Source organism: Ursus arctos, unplaced genomic scaffold (genome assembly GCF_023065955.2).
Source record: "Ursus arctos isolate Adak ecotype North America unplaced genomic scaffold, UrsArc2.0 scaffold_11, whole genome shotgun sequence".
Lineage (NCBI taxonomy): Eukaryota > Metazoa > Chordata > Mammalia > Carnivora > Ursidae > Ursus > Ursus arctos.
Window position 1 is genome coordinate 1,290,783 of NW_026622775.1, and position 19,419 is coordinate 1,310,201.

General features: G+C 39.0%; 1 protein-coding gene across 16 annotated transcripts in view; it reads right to left on the reverse strand.

Annotated features, from left to right (window-relative positions):
- The window catches only part of CXXC4 (CXXC finger protein 4), a 420,398-nt gene that overhangs the window by 255,627 nt on the left and 145,352 nt on the right, over nucleotides 1–19,419 (reverse strand). For 2 of the 16 annotated variants that reach the window (XR_008958585.1, XR_008958579.1), the window contains one exon: nucleotides 11,017–11,113. The exons of the other annotated variants lie outside the window; for them this stretch is intronic. The gene's annotated coding sequence lies outside the window, so the exon portion shown is untranslated. The remainder of the gene's footprint in view (nucleotides 1–11,016; nucleotides 11,114–19,419) is intronic. 16 annotated transcript variants of the gene reach the window in all.

Genomic DNA, 19,419 nt, shown 5'->3' on the forward strand with positions numbered 1-19,419 from the left:
CAACCTTAGTGACAAAATAAATAACAATAGTATTGGATTATAACTTAGAAAATAAAATTAATATCCATGAGTTCATATTAATATAAATAAAAATATGAATGAATAAATAAATGAAATAAAAGTTCCTTATAGAAGAATTATAATTAATAAATGAGGAGAATAGAAAATCACCATTGGAACAGCATCGTAAAAATTGATGCAGGCAGGATTCACCTGTGGATACTAAAACTAGTGATAAAAATTTAAACTCAGATTCTTAAAGTATCTTCCTCCAAATATTTATTAATCACACAGGGAGAAAATAATAAGCTTACTGAGGAAACACTGGCATACATCACTTTAACCAGATGGTCAAAATTAGCATCACAAGGCATGGGTATCACCATCATTCAGCTCCTGACTTGATGCACTGAGAAGAGTACATCCCCCCGCAGCATCCTTCCCAAGAATGTGTAACCTTCATCTAATCATGGGAACACATCTGACAAACACAAGTAAAAGGACACTCTACTTACATATATACACCAGCACCTTATAAATATGTCAACGTTACGAAAGCCAAAGTCACCAGGTAAAGGAGACCAAGGAGACATGACAACTAAGCGCGTTGTGGGATCTTGGATTGGATCCTGAAACAAAGGAGGTCAGTTGAAGAACTAGTGAAATCTGAGTAAAATATAGTCTGATTCCTAGTATTATGCCAATGTCCGCTTCTTAGCTTTGATGAGCATATGATGATTCTCTATGCTGTGATCCAGATTCCCCTTCAGTTACCAGATACAGGAACTCTGTCACGCTCTGCAGCTTGTGTAAATCTAAAATTATCTCAAAATTAAAAGTTAAGAGAAAGTATTATTGAAGGTATGGAGCAATGGGAACTCATACACTAATATTCATCATCAGCATAAAATTAAATCGATACAAATACTTTGAAAAAGCACTTGAGCCTCTTCTCAAAATAACCCTATTTAGGCCCGATTTTGCAATAATTCCACTTCTAGGGATATATCATATCATACAGATTTGTGTACATATGTGCCCTAAAAGATCTACGCAGTAAGAGTTGGTAACATTATTAAATATAGCAAGAGGCTAGAAGCAAGTCCACTACCCATCAGCAGAATGGGTGCATTCTGGTATATTCATACAGTGAAGTTCTACACAGCAATGGACATGAATAGACCACTTGTACATGAAACAACATGGCCGAGTCTCATAAGGATAATGGTGAATGGAAGCAGCTAAACACAAAATAATATGCATTCCATATTTTCATTTATAAGAAATTTGAAAAGGGGCAAACTATGGTGTTACAGATCAGTCTAATAGCTCTCACAAGAAGGAAAGTTCTCATGATTGGGAGGGGACACAAAAGATGCTTCTTGGATGCTGGCTCTCTTTCAATTCTTGAGCTGGATAGTTGCATGAATGTATTCATTTTGCAAAAGTCATCAAGCTGTACACAGATCTGTGTACTTTTCTACATGCATATTATACATTTTAATAAAAGTGAGGTTTTTTTGTTTGTTTCCGTTTAAGACAAAAGTTTTTTTAAAGAGAAATTTAAAGTACTGGACTACAATAGCATATAAATAGTAAAGGGTGACCTGAAAGTATTCCAAAGTCCTACTGTTCAGAATGGGTTAAGATTGATTAATCTTTGTTAAGCATGGATGTTAAAATATCAAGAATAATTACTAAAGGAATAAAAATAGATTTTATTCTTCTAAAGAAGTAGAGGAGGAAAATGGAATAAGAAAACAAACCTCAACCAATCAAGGGGAAAAAAAGCATAGAAAAGTGGGACAAGAAAACACAAAATAAGGTAGTAGGAACAAATCCAAATATCAGCAAACATAAAACTGATTGAACTGGACTTCCTTTCAAAAAAGAGAAGAATATTCAGCTTGGGGAATAAATCCAGCCTAATGCTGTTTCCAAAGAGACACGCCTAACATATAAGCTGTTAAAAGGTTGAAAGTAAAGGATACAGAAGAGTTACTAAGCAAATATCCACCCAAATAAAGGTAGGGTAACTATACTAATTTTATGCCAAAGAAAGAATTAGTAGAGATTAAAAAAGGGGTGTCCAACTTGATAAAAGATTCAACATAAGAAGACCAGTATATTCAAAACTTGTGGCACTTTATAAAATAACTTAAAAATTACACGCACACAAGCACACATATACACATGCATGCATACATGCACACGTGATATACCAGAACCACAGAGAGAAGAAGACACTCACCACCATATGGGAGGTTTCAACATACCTCTCAGTATTATTCTTAGGTAAAACAACACAAAAACTTGAAGATAAAGAATACAACAAGCTTGATTTAGAGGGCATACACAGAACCCTGGATCTGAAACAAGAATTCCCATTCTTTTCAGGCACATATGAGCAATATTTAAAAGGTACAGGAGAGCCAAATGCTAGATAATCCTCTACTAATTTCAAAGAGTATGTACCCCATCATACAAAATACGTACTCCGTCTAGAGTGGAATTGTTGCAAAACAAAAACAGAGATATATTTTGAGATAAAAAAAACTTCTAAAAATTCACTGATCAAAGAAGAAATCATAACAAATAATAATTTTGAACTGAACAATAATGACAATACTTTATATCTCAACTTTGAGATGCAGTGCCAGTAGAAATTTAAGGGAAATTTTAGTCTTAAATGTACTAAATACATAAGGCTAAAATCAATTAGCAAAAAAAAAAAAAAAAAACCTATTTGGAAAAGTAAGAACAATGTGATACAACTAGATCAGTTAGGAGCAGAGGTAGGTGTGGAGTGGTGGGAGAGAAAGAAAGAGTCTCAGTAAAAAAGGATCTGTCATTTTTATTATTTGTGAAAAATGCTGAATACCTATAGAATTGCTAATTGCTGAAGAGAAGTTACAGGTATGAAAGTGTCCCTGCCTTTAAGGAAGATTATACAAATAACAATAAAAAATGAGGATTAGTCAGTGGATTAGTCAGAGATTTATAAACAAAGCCTGAAGGGTCATAGCTCAGTTGTAGTGATGGGAACATAAAAGACAAGGGCGGCGCTCACCTGCAGTAATTCAGACGGAGAGAACAATCAATGGCTTGCCTCCATGGATGCGTACAGGGCAAAAACCAAAACAAACAAACAAAAAATGCGTGTTCTTAAGGGAGATTTCTGCTTCAGATAAATAAGAAGGTGGAAGGAGCTTTCTACGAAGAGACTGGGCAAGTGTGAAGCTCTGTTTACCATGATTCAGAGGTACCAGAGGAAGGAAAGAAAATGGTTGGGAGGGAGTACAGAAGTGGGAGAATGAATCTGGGAAGAACTGCCTGATAGTCCTAGACTGAGTGTACCTTAGGGTACAGCAGAGACTCAGCAGAGACTTTCCTACGGATTTTGGCCAAGACAAAGAGAATGTGAGGCATGAGGCATTTCCCTCCTTAAGGTTCTAAATAAAACTCAGGAATGTTGTATTAATATTTCTGCAGGCTAAAGCTCCTAAAATGCTGTAAGCTGGGTTATTCTGGCAAAATGTGGCCTTTGGCCAAAGTTCTAATAAAACACTGTCAAGAAATGATTAAGGACTTTCTGAAATTCTTCTGGAAAAAAAGTAGCAAGTCATAGGAGTCCAGCAACTCAGGATCAACTGGAGCCTGATTTGGTCCCACATCAGAAGTATCCACCCCTGCCTCATAGGTAACAGTTTAATCGGTTTCTAGGAACTTTTCCTGGGGTGGATCTCTGGCAAGAGTAGATTCTGGCCTCAATTGATGGATCCGGGTTGGATCGTTCCAACACTTAATAGTTGTGTGGCCTAGATTAGAGTACTTAGAAGTTCATAGCTTTTTTTCTTCATATGTAAAATTGTGAAGATGATACAGGGTTATTGAGATAGTTATCAATAATGTAGGAAGCGCCTAGCCCAGTAGGCATCTGCCACACTGTAGGTAGTTTATATATTGTAACTCATCATTATTATTACTGCTTATGGAAGATTACCACTGTGTCTACAAATCAAACATATATACCTGAGTGATTTTAAAATCATCAGTCCTTTAAAAAAAAAAAAAGTCACCATTCCTTTATCACACAGGTACATGACAACATTTACCTCCTAGCTAAAATCTGCCAGATCACAATTTTACTTGTTTTACTGCAACCTGTTGGCAAATTCTAGCTTCCTCTTCAAAGCTGTCTCCTGCTATCCACATTGATACTGCCTACTGTCATCCCCAGAGGATGTGGGGACCGAGAGTAGGACAGCAGACAGCCTTTAATGCCATCCTTTATATGCTTGCTTTAATTCTTTCATGCTGCTCTCTGCTTTCCTCTCTTCTTTCCTACTCTTGATTCATTCATTATCAAACATTTGTTGAGTGGCAAGGTACTAAGTTGGACAATGGGGATACAGAGTTGACAAAGCAGAATCATGTCCTGAAGGATATCACAGTCCAGTGAGAGAAACGGATGTGAACAGATAACCACAGTGCAATTAGATAAGTGGTAATGGAAGGGTTTCCAGGGTACTTTGAGAGCACAAATGATAAGGCAGCTGACTCTTCTGGGACAGAGAAGATTTCAGTGAAGTATCTGAGCAACTTTTAAAAAGACGATTATGGGACCGCCAGGCCATGAAGTGGTAATGACGATGGGGAAGGGGGAGACAAGAAAAAGGAGAGTTACTACATTCCAAGGGGTTGGGTAGATGGAGGGATTCCAGCAGAGAAAAGCATAGACATTTTAAGATTTTAAGGGAGACTAGGGGTGGGGGGGGGGGGGGAGAAGAAGAAGGAAATTCAGGGGAAAATAAAATAATCTTTCTCAAAGATACTTTATTGGATTAAAGAAAAAAAACATTTCTGTCCCACAAATAACCTAAGATTGCTCAAGGCAAGAGCATATGTGTTCACTATTACTGAAAAGATGAAATCTTTGAGGTTCATGTCATACTTTATAGAGATGCTGTGGTAAACAAAAATTATCAAGGCACCTGCGCATCATCTAGGGAAGAATGTTCAGTTTAGTTTGAAGTAAACATATTTTCTCTTACTTTCTTCCACCTTCTCCTTGTACTGCAGTTCAGTAGGTGACATAGCACTCTCCTTTCCTTGCTAGAGTGTCCTTGTAATGGAAAGAAAGGACAAGAACTATGGCAACCCAGTGTCTCTATTTGCATCTCTAATGCCCTCATATACACTTCAAGACTGGGGAAAACATTTTTAAAAAGCTCTCACCACCTCTTCTGCCTCAACAAGTAGTAACATAGCAAGTAAGCCCAACCCAGTGAGGGCAACCAGCAAAAACCCCTATCTCCTGACTTGTCCCTTTAACTCAGCCTTGCAAAACCAGTAGATTACACAGGAGTTGCTGCTGGAAAAAGCTTCCCTCAAGAGTTATTAGGAGTACAACCATATTTTAGGATAACATAGAGGAAAGAAATGTTCTAGGAGTGTGGAAGTGCAAGGGGAGTATATTACTGAGATGAAAAATGGACAAATTAATTTTTGACAACTCTGCCAGTTTCCTTCTTTGTCCTTAAATTATCTCCCTAGCTCTTAGACCCTACACATTTTCTTTCTTTTTAAAAAAGATTTTATTTATTTATTAGAGAGAGAGAGAGGAGTGAAAGAGAGAGAGAGAGAGAATGAGTGGGGGGAGGGGCAGAGGAAGAGGGAGAAGCAGACTCCCTGCTGAGCAGGAAGACCAATGCTGTGTTCCATCCCAGGACCTTGGGATCATGACCTGAGCTGAAGGCAGTTGCTTAACCGACTGAACCACCCAGGCACCCCCACTGTACATGTGTTCTGTGGGTTTCTATCATTCCTCATTCCTGAGGAAACAGATCTAGAAGAAGGTAGACTCTTCCCTAAGCCCCAAAACTCTGCAGAGTACCTTGGTTACTTGATGTTATATTCCAGACTAGGGAAATAGCACAGGAAAAGCAGAATACATTTGTATATGATTTCCTCACAAATATTTACAGAATTAGAGTCAAATACTCTAATTCTTAGCTACTGCTAAGGGTTTTCTTCTGTGAGTGTGGTTAATTTGGATTTGTTTCATCTTAAGTGAAGACTGGTGTTAGCAATTCTAATGAATATTAGAAAAGTGTCAAAGGAAGGAAGGAAGGAAGGGAGGGAGGGAGGAAGGAAGGAGATATGAAGGGAAGGGAAGGGGAGGGGAGGGGAGGGGAGGGGAGGGGAGGGAAGGGAAGGGAAGGGAAGGGAAGGGAAGGGAAGGGAAGGGAAGGGAGGAGGGAGGGAGGGAGGGAGGGAGGGAGGGAGGGAGGAAGGAAAGAAGGAAGGAAGGAGGGAAGGAGGAAGGGAGGGAGGAAGGGAGAAAGAAAGTTTCTTTTCTTCAGATACAGTTCAGGCCATGAACACATCACATTTTCCTGTCCTGTGGAGTTTTATTCTTTTTTTTTTAAAGAGGTATAATAGACACATAACATTATATTAGTTTCAAGTATACAACATAATGATTTAATATCTGTATATATTGCAAAATGATCACCACAATAAGTCTAGTTAACATATAGTATAGGTCATACACACACCACATCTCCCTGTGGAGTTTTATTCTAACATTTATGTTCAAACGGTCACCAAAGATGGGTCCCATTTGGGCTTTAAGGGATTAGAACAGGAAAGTGCCAAAGGTAATCATCTAATGAACAAAATCTCTCCCTTTTATGTTGACATTGAAATTGAAACCTTGAAATAGTTGGTTTCCTTAGCTTGGTATCTCATATCAAGGAATGGTTTAACGTTAATGCTGTATGAATTACAAGAATTTCCGTACATTTAAAGAGAGGTGGAGAAGACGTTTTAATTACTGTGACGCTACAGACGATCACAAATATTTTCTTACTATTTTGTAAATTACACTGAACCCTTTTTATCTCCATCAGCCCCAACTACTGTGGTACCATTTTGCATGCAGACCACTCAGGCTGAGGAGCATTAAATTTAATTTGAGCAAAAGTTGAAGGTGGAAAAGCGTGAAATTAACTTGACGCATTTTTACGGCATTTTCTCTCTCTTAGCTTCTTTCAGCTTTTCCAATCCAGAACGATTTGATTGACTGTGTCAGGATCTCCCCATCCCTGGAGCTTCTCTCTACTCTGTTCAGTGAGATTCATGGGCTTCTGTTAATGTGTAGCTCATTCTTCCTTAGTCTACAGGCAACCCAGCTAAAGGAAACACTGATTTATTTGGTTTGATATTTACCTTGGCAGAGCTTCAGTCTGTGCTCAAGGTTCGTTCTTCTTGGTGACTCATCTCTTTCAGGAGGGTGTGTGTGTGTGTGTGTGTGTGTGTGTGTGTGTGTGTGTGTGTGTGTGAAACAGCCAAAGATGACTCAACTCATTCAAGAAATGATTCAGCCTGGTCCAAACAGTTTGCAAAGATTTTGAAAGAAAGCTAAACCTTGTATAAGGCTATGCAAGACAAAACAACCTGTCAGCAACTGGTTGCTTGTATAATACCTACCAATTTGTAAGGTTATTACAGAGACACCTCAGCCTGGGTGTGATGGATAAAGCTGAGCTATCCCATATTATATCAATAAAGGAAGCACTTCTACACAATTTGAAAAGCCCATAGAATAAGAGCTGATTGAAGATGATTATGTTTAGAAAGAAAAGGCAGATGGAAATAAGACTATAGGTTGCCCACTGTAGATTTCATTTAGTGACCATTTGTTAAGTATTATAAGAAATGCCGCACCAGGCAGTATAAGCACTCCTCTGATTATTAAAAATCCAGAAAGCCATTGCTATCAATTCTGTTCATCTTCTGATATGATCACTCAAATAGTCTTATTCAAATAACCTGGTTGTGCAGAGATTTTTAAACTTTTGTCAGGAGAGATTTGCAAAGGAATGTATTTGCAATGTTGGAAAGGATAATAGAAAGAAAAACAAAATGTATAAATGCCACAGATTGCAAATTTCACCGTATTCCATTATGTTCATTATTATTGAAAGAGTAATGATCGATGCATATTTTGTGTACTTTACAGAAATAACCAGGTAGTAATTTTCTTAAAGTTACCTATTTAAAATTTTTTCTTCTCATGACCATGTGTCTTTTCCAGTGCTGGCTGGTTTTCCTTAGAAGAACCTCTTCTACCACACTAAATAAGTGATCTCTTTTTTGAGAAAATGAGGTGTTTCTCACCCCAAACATCCCAAATGACTTGTACTTCATTTACCAACACCCGACACAAAACCAGACCACCTGATTCTGTCTGCTGTATATGGTTATATCCATGGATGGTGGGCTCGTAAGGTGCAGGTTTTATTCAGCATCATGCAATTATACTTGATAAATATGAACAAATAAATGCACACGATTCGTGCCCTGTTTTATGTTTTATGAAACATGTTTCTGAAAGGAGTATAGAAAGGAATAATTAAAATGACACAGGCTCATTGGCAGTGGCTTTGAAAGAAAGTTTAAAGGGACAAATAATAAACCTATAACTTAGAAAAATAGGACCAGCTTTCCATTAATATTGAAAATATAAAAATACCAAAGAGATGGAGAAAAAAACGTGAACATGAGAGAACATTTGTGTGTTGGGAAAGAAGGGGCAGATTTATTTGTCCTTTTCAAAAATAATACTCATAGAAACTCACAAGATAGGGATTTTTATCCTCATTGCACAAGTGCAAAAACTGAAGATCTGAGAAACTATTGCTTGTTGAAAGTTGTTCAAATAGAATATAATGGAACTAAGATAAATCCCAGTTCTAACAAATTCAGAATTTCATTCTCATCAGTTTAAGAAAAGTGTCTCAGAGGTTATATCTGTGAATTCTGAAAAAAGAACTAAAAACCTGTTTTATGAACAGGTAAACACTGGAGAAAGAATATTTCAGACAGAGGGGGATTTTAATAATAGCTATCAAAGTGTTTACTGTGTGCTAGGTATTTAATGCACAGGGTACATAATTATCAAATTAACATACAATATCTTCTTTGGCTCCCATAACAATCTATTAAGTAGATAATAGTACATTTATTTAAGGCAAAACTGAAAACATGAAAGCTTTGAGTAAGCTACTGTACATCAGCCTACCTTGGAGTCAAGTCCAAAAGGGTCTCTAAGATCTATGTTCTTTCCAGTCTTAGGATCACTAGTGCGTCTGGATCAGAGTGGGTGGCAAGAAAAGTGGTAGAATTAAGCCTGGTGAGCTGAACAAAGGCCAAGTCACAAAAAGCTGTGTAACCTAAGGAAGGGTGTTTACACCTTATTTTTGGTTAATGAGATGACTTTGAACAATATTAAATGAGGAGTGACATGACCATACTGAAGCTGTAAGGTCATTCTGGTAAGGTATAGACTGGAGAGACTCACACAAATTGGAAGGCAGACAGACCACTTAGTAGAAAATTTACATAATGCAAAGCAATAAATAATGCCATTTAATTAAATACCCATGTGATTGGATTAGATGAGGAAGATTCTAGGTATATTAAAGAGGTAAAAGTGACAGGTGACAAGATGTAGACCAATAGATTTCCTTGCTAAGAAAGGAGTCTGTAAATACTCCCAGTTCTCTGATTTGGTTACTGCCTAAATCAAGGGCATGCTCAGGATGGATGCTACAGTTGCTGAGAAGCAACTAGGCAACATCCAACAAAGATCCAGTTATCAGGTACGGTCAAAATTCATGGGGGAGTTTTGGTATACTGAAGATTACAAAATGGTACCATCGGACTTAATTTGGAGAACACGTGAGAAAACAATTTATCTTTAAAATTATAAGATAGGTGATTTCTGTGTTTGAAAGCATGTTATTCGTTTTCATGTTTAACTCCGTCCACACCACACCCCTAAAGTGTAAACTTCTTGAGGACAGGATTCGTATTCTTGTTATCACTCTAAACTCCACATATGGAACAATCCACAGTGTGGAGTAAGACTCAGTAGGTACGTGTGCATTGGATGACTGTGAATTGTCTAGACTGAGACCCTGATTACAGGGGTCCTCATAGTGTATGTAGCATCTTCAGCCAAGTGTTCACGTGATATGTTATTTCTGACCCTGTCAGATCAATAAAATCGAGGTCATTTCTGACATTCTGAGAGGACAGAAATGAGAAATGTAATGACAACTCCCTGAACTCTGGCCCTACCTTCTTCCTCCAAATAAGGAGCACCACATTAATTTTCAGATTGGACACTCTTACAATTCCCTGGAAGAATCAATACTACAAAGTGATAAAACTAAGGTTAGATGATTGATTCATCAATTGATTTTCTTTTAATTTTTCTGGCAAGAGATTTTTTTTGAAGACCAATGATAACTACCTAATCTCTAACTCCTTTCCCTAATCTTTATTCTCCCTCTTGCTGCATTTAACCTTGAGGATCACCCAGTATTACTGGATAAAAGGTCTAGAGCCTTCCAACTCAATCAGTTCTAATGAGGTAGAAATGAGGGTACAGATGATATCAGGAACACTACCTGTGAAAGAGCAGAGTTTGTAAACAGGAACGAGATCAGAGACCAAGAAAATCCAAACAGGGTTATAAACCTGAAGTCAGGATACCATGGAGAGAATCAGAAGTTTGGTTCAGAGGCAAGAAATGCAAGAGAGAATCAGATCATGGAAACAGAGAGAGGATGTTCCAGGTTCATGTTCACCTGACTCAGAGGCTCACCCTTTCTTTTCCTCAGGTCCATCTCAGCAGGGACCTCTGGAAAAGTGTTTCATTCTGTGTCCACCCTTTCTCTCTTTTTCTGGGTCTCCAGATTTTCTTATTCTGTACTTGATCTTTCAAACTTTTCTAAGGTTCATCCTCATCTCTTGGACCATCCCTCCACAAAATCTTATATTCTAATAGTTTCAGGTATCCCCATAATGCTAACTGTGGCAGAGTTCTCTTGAATCCATTTCATAGGATTAACTGCATGCAAAACATCTTCAGTTTGAAATACTAGTGAATTTAAAATACAATATTACAAAGTATATTGGCACTGTTTGTTGTTGTTGTTTTACCTGTCTGTTTTGGTACCGGCTGCATCAGAGTGCCCCTTGCCTTGTGTTCAGGTTACTGCAGTGCATCCTCGTCTGGTAATTCTTTCAATTTCTTCCACTGCAAATCCAATTTATACCTGACTTTGAATCAAAGAAAACTCAAACTCCTTTTTTTATTATATTATTCCTCTGACTTAAAAGGAAAAAAAAAACTTAGCTTTCCATTACAATGAAGTTTCTTAACCTATTCTGTATAGCAACTTGCTTTTTTGAGTTTTCAAAAGCAATTGGCTAGGTGCAGTATCATCACTAGACCCTGTTGAGAGGAGCCCAATCCTGGATGCTGTATGAAGAGGCCCCATTGGGCCCTCCCCTGACCATGGCTCCCTTCAATCCCCCACCCCCTACCCTGACAAGCAATCTATAGGCCATGGCACTTACCCATAAAGAGCTTTTTGTTTCCTAATCTGAACTATGTTCCAGATACCTGCCTAGGGCCTGCCTGTGTGAGCCTCTTTCCTGAGTCCATCTTCCTAATAATGAGTCATGAGGCAAATTTGTGCATTTTTAAGTCCAAAGAGTGGCCAAGGAATTGCTGTTTACGGAGGGTGTAGATAAGGTTGGAACATGTGTGGTTAAGTGTCTCAGAGGTCATAGTGAAGGATGGGGTTAAGGGTAGAAAGAGAAGGGGTATGTATGGGCTGTAGGCCCCCTACTGTCTTTTTCTGAGATAAACTCTAAGGGTGTGGTAGTAGTTTTCTATTGCTGCATAAACAAATTACCATAAATTTACCAACTTCAAACACCACTAATTTATTATCTCACAGTTCTGTAGGTCAGAAATCCAAATGGGCTCAGATGAGTTCTCTGCTTAGGTTCTCATAAGGCCAAAGTTATGGTGCCGTCCGGACTAGAGTACCATGGAGGATTTGGGGAAGAATCTGCTTCCAGGCTCAGCTAGGTTTTGGCAGAATTCAGTTCCCTATATTTGTGGGACTGAGTCCCTTGTAACCATCATCCAGGGGCCATTCTCTCATCTTCTGAAGGCCACCTGCATTTCTGCTCATGTGGCCCCTCCATCTTCAGACCAGCAAAGGTTCATGGAGTCTTCATGTTCCTGACTTTCTCTTTTGCTAGCATATAGAAAAGCTCTGTGCCTTTAATGGTTCATATGATTACTTTGGCCCACCAAGAAAATCCAGAATAAGAGTCCTATTTTAAGGTCAGCTGTGCCATGCAAAATTACCTAACAAGCAATATCTCATCATAGTTACATGTTCTGGGGATTAGGGATGCACATGTTTGGGAGCTGTATTAACTAGTTTGCTAGGGCTTCCAGAGCAAAGTCCCACAGACTGGGTGGCTTAAGCAACAGAAATTTATTTTCTTGCAGTTCTGGAGACTCGAAATTTTAGGTCGAGATGTCAGCAGGACTGGTTTGTTTAGAGACCTCTTCACTGCCTTCTAGATGGTCGACCTCTCCCTGTGTCTTCCCATCTTCTTCTCTTTGTACATGCCTGTGTCCTATTTTTTTTTTCTTATAAGGATGCCAATCATATTGGATCAGGGCCCACTCTAATGACATCACTTTAAACTTAATTATCTCTTTAAAGACACCATCTCCAAATAGAGTCACATTCTGAGGTACTGGGGGGCTAAGACTTCAACATATGAATTGGGGGAGGGACATAATTCAGTGTATGATAGAAGTATTTAGAAGTCTGCCTACCACAAGAATTCTAAATGTGAACCTGGTCTTGCAGCTTTGACCTAAGAAGGCATATTTGTCGACGTAGGAAGATAGAACATGTTATATTTAGTTAGTTTTCCAACTTTGCTATTTTAAGTATTTAGATATATGGTATGTATTCCTGCTCCAGTGCTGCAGATCTGGTGGGTGGCCTGGACGGAGAAGTGAGGAATCTGAAAGGAAATGAACAGAGCCTGAGGCTGCCTTTCTACGGTAAGCAACCGCCGTGGCAGCAGCCACACTGGAGTCTATGAGGTGAAGTCTGAGGATCTGCTGGTACATCCAAGCCTAGCGACTGGGGAAGAAAGCCTGTTTTCCTTAACCTGTCATTACTAAGAGTGCATACAGTCAGCCAGGTGTTCTTTGCTCATCCTTGTAAGATGGAATATCATGTTCATTTTCCCACTCTTCCCCCACACTGCGCCCCACAAAATCTGACTGTTTTGTTCTGTTCTCTTGGAGCCAATTCTCTTAGTCCATCAGGGCTGCCTTAATGGCCTTAAAAACCACCAAGACTGGGTGGCTTACAAATAACAAAATATTATCTATCTTTTATGATTCTGGAGGCTAGAAAGTCCAAGATCAAGATGGTAGCAGATTAAGTGTCTGATAAGGGCCTGGTTCATAGATGACTGTCTTATCTTTGTGTCCCACACAGTGGGAGAGTCCAGGGTGCTCTAGGGTCTTTTATACGTGTACCAGTGGCATTCATGAGTGCTCTGCCCTTATGATCTAGTCGCCTCCCAAAGTCCCCACCTCCAAGTACCAATGTACTGGAGATTAGGTTTCAACATATATATTTAGGGGAACGCAAACATTCAATTGGTGGCACCAACCTTCCATAAAATCCTGCTGTCTGTACTACACCTCCCTCTTAACTTCTAAGACATGTTCTTGCCTGTTTTAGTCATTTGAAACTTAGCATTTCCAATTTTATACAGACTTCTAAGTTGTTGTTGTTTTTACATTAAAAACACCATACAATATCTCTTCTAGATTGTGATCTTGTTGAGTTCAATTTCCATGGCTTACACATACATCCCCCCTATCGTTCCCTCATATAGAGGGAATGCACCAAACTTGTTAAATACTCAGATGAAATGAATTCAAGTTATTTTCCCAACGTTTGCTCCTTATGGATGCTACATGAAAAAATGATTTGGCATTAAAATAAGTTCAGGCAGTTTTTACAAAGTTAAGATGTCTCGGAATCTTTAGTATATGATTCTATATGGTTACTATCTAAAAGGGAATAATAATGAAGAGTTTATCAAACTTACTGGCCTTTTATTTCAAGGGCATCTTATGTAACTAGTGTTCCAAAATATATATTTTTTAAAAGCCTGGCCTAAGAGCTAGTCCTCACCAACTCTCTTTTTAATATAAATATGTACTATTTATAGGTAGCACAAAAAGTAATTCCACATAGCCACATGTATTTAAAAGGCTAGTCTTTATCTGGACCATCCCCACCCCAACTACGGGCAAATGATCAGGCTATATTAAAACTCCTATCTCATATGCCAATTTCCCACTCACTCAAGGTGTTCAGGAAAAAGACTTCAGGTCCTTTTCACAAAGTTTAGTGAAGGACTGAACTTCATGTTCATTGAAAAAAGATCAGAGTAAGCAGCTTTACATCAAAACATAAAATATTAAGATTTCAGTTATTAACTGAAAATGATGAAAGAAGGAGAACACAGAATCTCTCGCTCTGGAGGGCATTTAATTCTTTATTACTAAATGGTTTTGACATCTGTGAGGCTGATCTTATCAGGTTTTCCTAGGTTGTAGCCTCCATGAAAATGGACACAGCAGCTTTCTTAAGTTTTACAGAGTATCTTAAGTATTTATTATCTAAAAAATGTTGATGATAACCGTGAGCAGAATGATTTTTGCTCCATCACAAAGATGCTGTGAAAATTAATGATGAGCAATCTATGAGTGCTTGAAGTTCCTTTGGGGAAGACCATATTTAAAAAAAAAAAACACAGTACTTTCATATAATAAACGTTTATCTAAGTACCTAAGCACTTGTGTGTCAGATGATCTTAAAATACATAGTCAATGAGGCATTAATTTAACCTCTTTGAGATGCAGGCAGATAAAGTTTAAGGATTGGTATGAGTGTTCAAAGATTAAGCTATCAGGCTGGGTCCAGTGGGTAAATGCTTGACTAAGTCATCCTGTTTTTTCACTGTTTACAAATATCAAACTTATCTAAGTTCCAAGATGTGACCTCCAGAGAGTTGATGAGAATTGCCAGTCCCAGAACCCATTCTTATTATTTTAGCTGACCTGCAAGGAGCTATGTTGTGGAAAACTTTTACCTAATTTGTAATAATGCCATGGAACTGAATTTTCCATTAGTATTTTCATACATTGTATTTTCCTCAAATAGTTTTGCTTTTTTTTTTCTAATTGAATTTCTCACTTTTGAAGCCAGAGTTTCTTTTATCAATACTGTTATTAGCATTTGCATTCCTATTTTTAACTCCCATTTCAAGGCATGCCTTGAAAACATTTTGTTGAAAGCAGTTATTTGCCATGTTAAGAGTGTTGTAGTTCAGCAAAATTGAAAAATACATCTACTGCATTAGTAACATAAGAACAAAAATGTATTTTATCACTTTGAGTATGTAAACACACAGGAAACAGAAAATCAAATAATAGAACTAAGAGGAGACACTGTCTAATGGACTCAGTAGAGAATTAGGAGCCAAAAATATCTGAGCTCCAACCTGGCTCCAATAGAGGATTCTATGTCCTTGAGTATGTTCTTTTCTCTTTGGGGGTGGGGGGGGGGGAAGCAAAATACACCAAAAAAAAACTTTCACTGTAGTAGAAATAGGGGAGAATGGTCAGAAACATTAGATATTTCAGTATTTTCTAAAGCGAGATTTTCACTTTAGCTATGACTTTTATTTCCATCAGTTTTTGTCACAAACTTGACGCTTTGTTTATGCCACTGTAATTCTAATTGTTTTGTCTCCATACCCTTTGAACTTGAAGCTTCCTGGGCATAAGTGAATCATTTGAAAACCCTGAATTGAACAGCTTTAGTCTTCATTCTTGTACTACGCCCCGGCAGGCAGTTATATATTCTTTAAAGAGAAAACGAGTTCAAGAGGCAGAATATGCATGCCTGTGGTCTCAAGTTTCTCTAACGGTTTAACCAGGTTGAATATATTCTATTACATGCAATCACCATTTTGGACAGGAAATAGAAGGCATGGCACCTCACCAGCAACTCGTATAAACTTGTCGTTTTAATTAGTCAGGGACCATTTGTGTGAGGGCTTCTACATCACCTCACAAAAAACAATGATCTCCTCACATGAGCAAAACATCCTAAAATACACCTTGAAGGCAGAACTGTGTACCGTGCCTCCGTATTTCCAGCATCTAGCAAAGCGTTGGATATATAGAGCGGGCCAGATGAGTGTTTGTTAAATTGACCTAAACAAGTTTCTCTTCAGAACTACACAAGTAGCAGTATTTCCCAGGAAAGAGTTAAGGGCAGATGAATGGGTAAAGACCATAGTTCAGCTCCTTTACCATCCTCTTTCATAGGAGTAGCTGTTGCTGCTACGTTAGCCACCATCCCATGCAAGGACTGCCACAACAGCCTGGACTCTAACCCAGGAGGATCTCCAGATGCTGTATCTTGGCATCCTGGACAGACTGCTGCTTGTGTCATCTCCTCTTTTGTCCCTTTCCACTTCTACAGACCTGTCTTACATAGGAAGGGCTCCTCCTCTCTTCCCACAATGGGCTTCTTAGAATTTCTTTGGGCAGCGGTGAAAAACTTCCCTCAACTACTCCAATGTCTCTGTATCTTGTGAGTTAACACTACCAACCCTTCACTGTCCCCTTGGCTAAATGGGCAGATTGCTGCCTCTGCCAGAGTCCTCATGTGGCCACTTCATCCCTTCTTGTTGTGGAGGCTTGCTGCAGTATGAGAGACATAATTTCGGTAAATCACTACAGCTACTGCCCTAAAAGTATCCTCTTATTTGAGTTTTTGCATAAAGACGCCACCACATCTCTGGAAGATAAAATGTGTACATACTTCCAAATTAGATCCTTTTTAAAATGCATGAGGTTCTTGAGGCTCTATATATAAACTGGAACTATTAGGGAATAGACTTTCTTCCCAGAATATTCCTTTGTTGGACCTCTTTCCTTCCCTGTCTCACCCAAATGAGACAAAGGCAAAATGGTACTGTCTCTCAGGGAGTTTGGTTTTATCAAATGTGCAAACGGAAAAGCCCCACATAAAACTTCCTTTCCTAGACAGAAAGGTGAGTGTGATACATGTTACTTCTAATGGGAAGTAAGTCTGTTTGGGGGTTAAGTGCTGCGTACAGGCAATGAAAACATGGGGATTCTCCTCCAGCCAGGTCAGTTCCTTAGCCTTCGGCCAAGTCTAAGTCTCTCAGTGTACGGTAAGGTCAGTGGGATGGAAGGATAGAGGAACTCAGAGAACCCTAACTATGCCAGGTTGCCATCTGGCACAGTGAGAGATCTGCCCCGCAATCTAGCTCTGCAGCTAGGTGTGGGCTTAGATGACAAGAAATTGAGGGTAGAAGAAACAAGAGTAGATGGTATCTCTAAGCTTCGTGGGTAAAGAGGAATGGATTAAAAGAGACAACATTTCACTTTGAAAAAATATCGATCTAATGGACTCCAGCCATAAATTCTCTTTAGAAGAGTTTGGCATTTTCTCTGACATCCTATACTTGGATACGTGAATCCCTCTTTCATTTATGTATTTATTTGTTTGTTTGTTTATTTTTTATTTACAGGCTGGGACCTAAGGGAGGAAGATGGCCATGTAAAAGAAAAACAAATGGAGTACATATGGTCTATCGGCTTTTCACGGAGTCGGGAACAATTGACTGTTCAAGCATTCTACAAGTGGGGAGACGAATGGTTTAGGCATGTGTCCACCCTGAGAACATGTTAATACAGACAGAGAAGTAAATGCATGTAAAAGCTCATGCCCCAAATGCTCACAAGCTGTTAAGTATATGTTCTGGATTAAAGTGTGGCCCCCAAATTCATACATTGAAATCCTAACCCCCAGTGTTATGGTATTAGGAGGTGGGGGCCTCTGGGGTCTGATTAGATCATGAAGGTGGAGCTGTCAGACTGGGGTGAGTGCCATAATAGAAGAGACCCCACAGAGCTTCCTTGTCCCTTCTGCCATATGAGGACGCAGCCAGAAGACTATGAACCAGGAAGCCAGCTCTTGGGCTTCTCAGCCTCCAGAACTGTGAGAAGTAACTATTTATTGTTTAAGCTAGTCAGTCAGTCTATTCTATTTTTGTCATAGCAGCCCGAACAGACCAAGACAGTTTATATGGACCAAGAGAGAGATCTAGAACGAAAAGGAAGCAGAAATTAGAAATCATTGCTTCAATATCATCTAAAACAGAGAGTGAGATAAAACTAGAAATCTGATGAAAACCAGCAAAGGACACTAATCACAGTATGATAGGCCATTGAAATACTGTGCAAGGTTTCAAGTATATTATTACAAGACAAAATATCAAAGACTCGGAAAAGTCCAGAAACGGCAACAAAATGATGTGGTATTAATGTTTTTAACTATGAAGAAAGGGGGGGGATTAGCTTTATGTTCATCAGAAAGGAAGAGATGAGAAGGAATAATTATTGAGGTGTCTTAAACACTGATAAATACTGAGAAGGGAGAGACAGGAAATGGCTCAAAAGCAACGGAGGACATCAACAGAAAGGAACAAAGCACTGTGCATTAAAGGGAATTCAGCAGCAATGTATTTGCAGAGTAATGACTACGGTCCACAGAAAAGGCTACCGATATCAGAAGGGCAACATCCAAACCCTGAGGATATTTTTACGACGAGTCGGACGAGTGCTTTTGGGGGGGTGAGTGGGGGGTGGGAGGTGCTCTAAAGGCACAGAACCTGCATGGAGGGATTGGTGGGTTCGTCAGGACAACACGGCTGCTTTCCTTCCTGAAGTGTGAGTTCGTCCCCCTCATTAGGTTAGCACGCTGATCTGGCAGAGCCACACCCTGGAACCCTGAAAACATCAGCTTCCATCTAAACTTTTCATTTCTAATATGCTTAATTTGGCTTAGTCAGCTTGATGGCAAGTTTACAATATTATCAATATGCGTATGGCCTGGTATCCGTACCGTCTGGTCCTGAGTTACTTGCCTATCAGAAAGAGCATAAACCAGATAGGATGTGCAGTTGGGCGAACCTCCAGGTCTGGAACTCCAGTTCAGTCTTGATAAATACCAGATAATTTTGAGAACTCATCTAAACTGGTGGGTACCGTAGAGCCTCTGACTTTTCTCCAGTCACCTGACTAGCTCTTAGCCTCTGGAGAGAGGGTAAAAATTCAAAAAGCAACCCATACAAACCATGGTTTTACCATAATTTGATCACCGTTATGAAGTATTTTTGTTTTTTTTAATAAATTTTTTATTTTTATTTTTTTATGTAAATTTCGATGATTCATTAGTTGCATATAACACCCAGTGCACCATGCGATACGTGCCCTCCTTACTACCCATCACCAGCCTATCCCACTCCCCCACCCCCTGCCCCTCTGATTACTGTTATGAAGTATTTTGATTCCCAGATGTCTCATAGTCCAGGGCAAACCAATACTTATTCTTC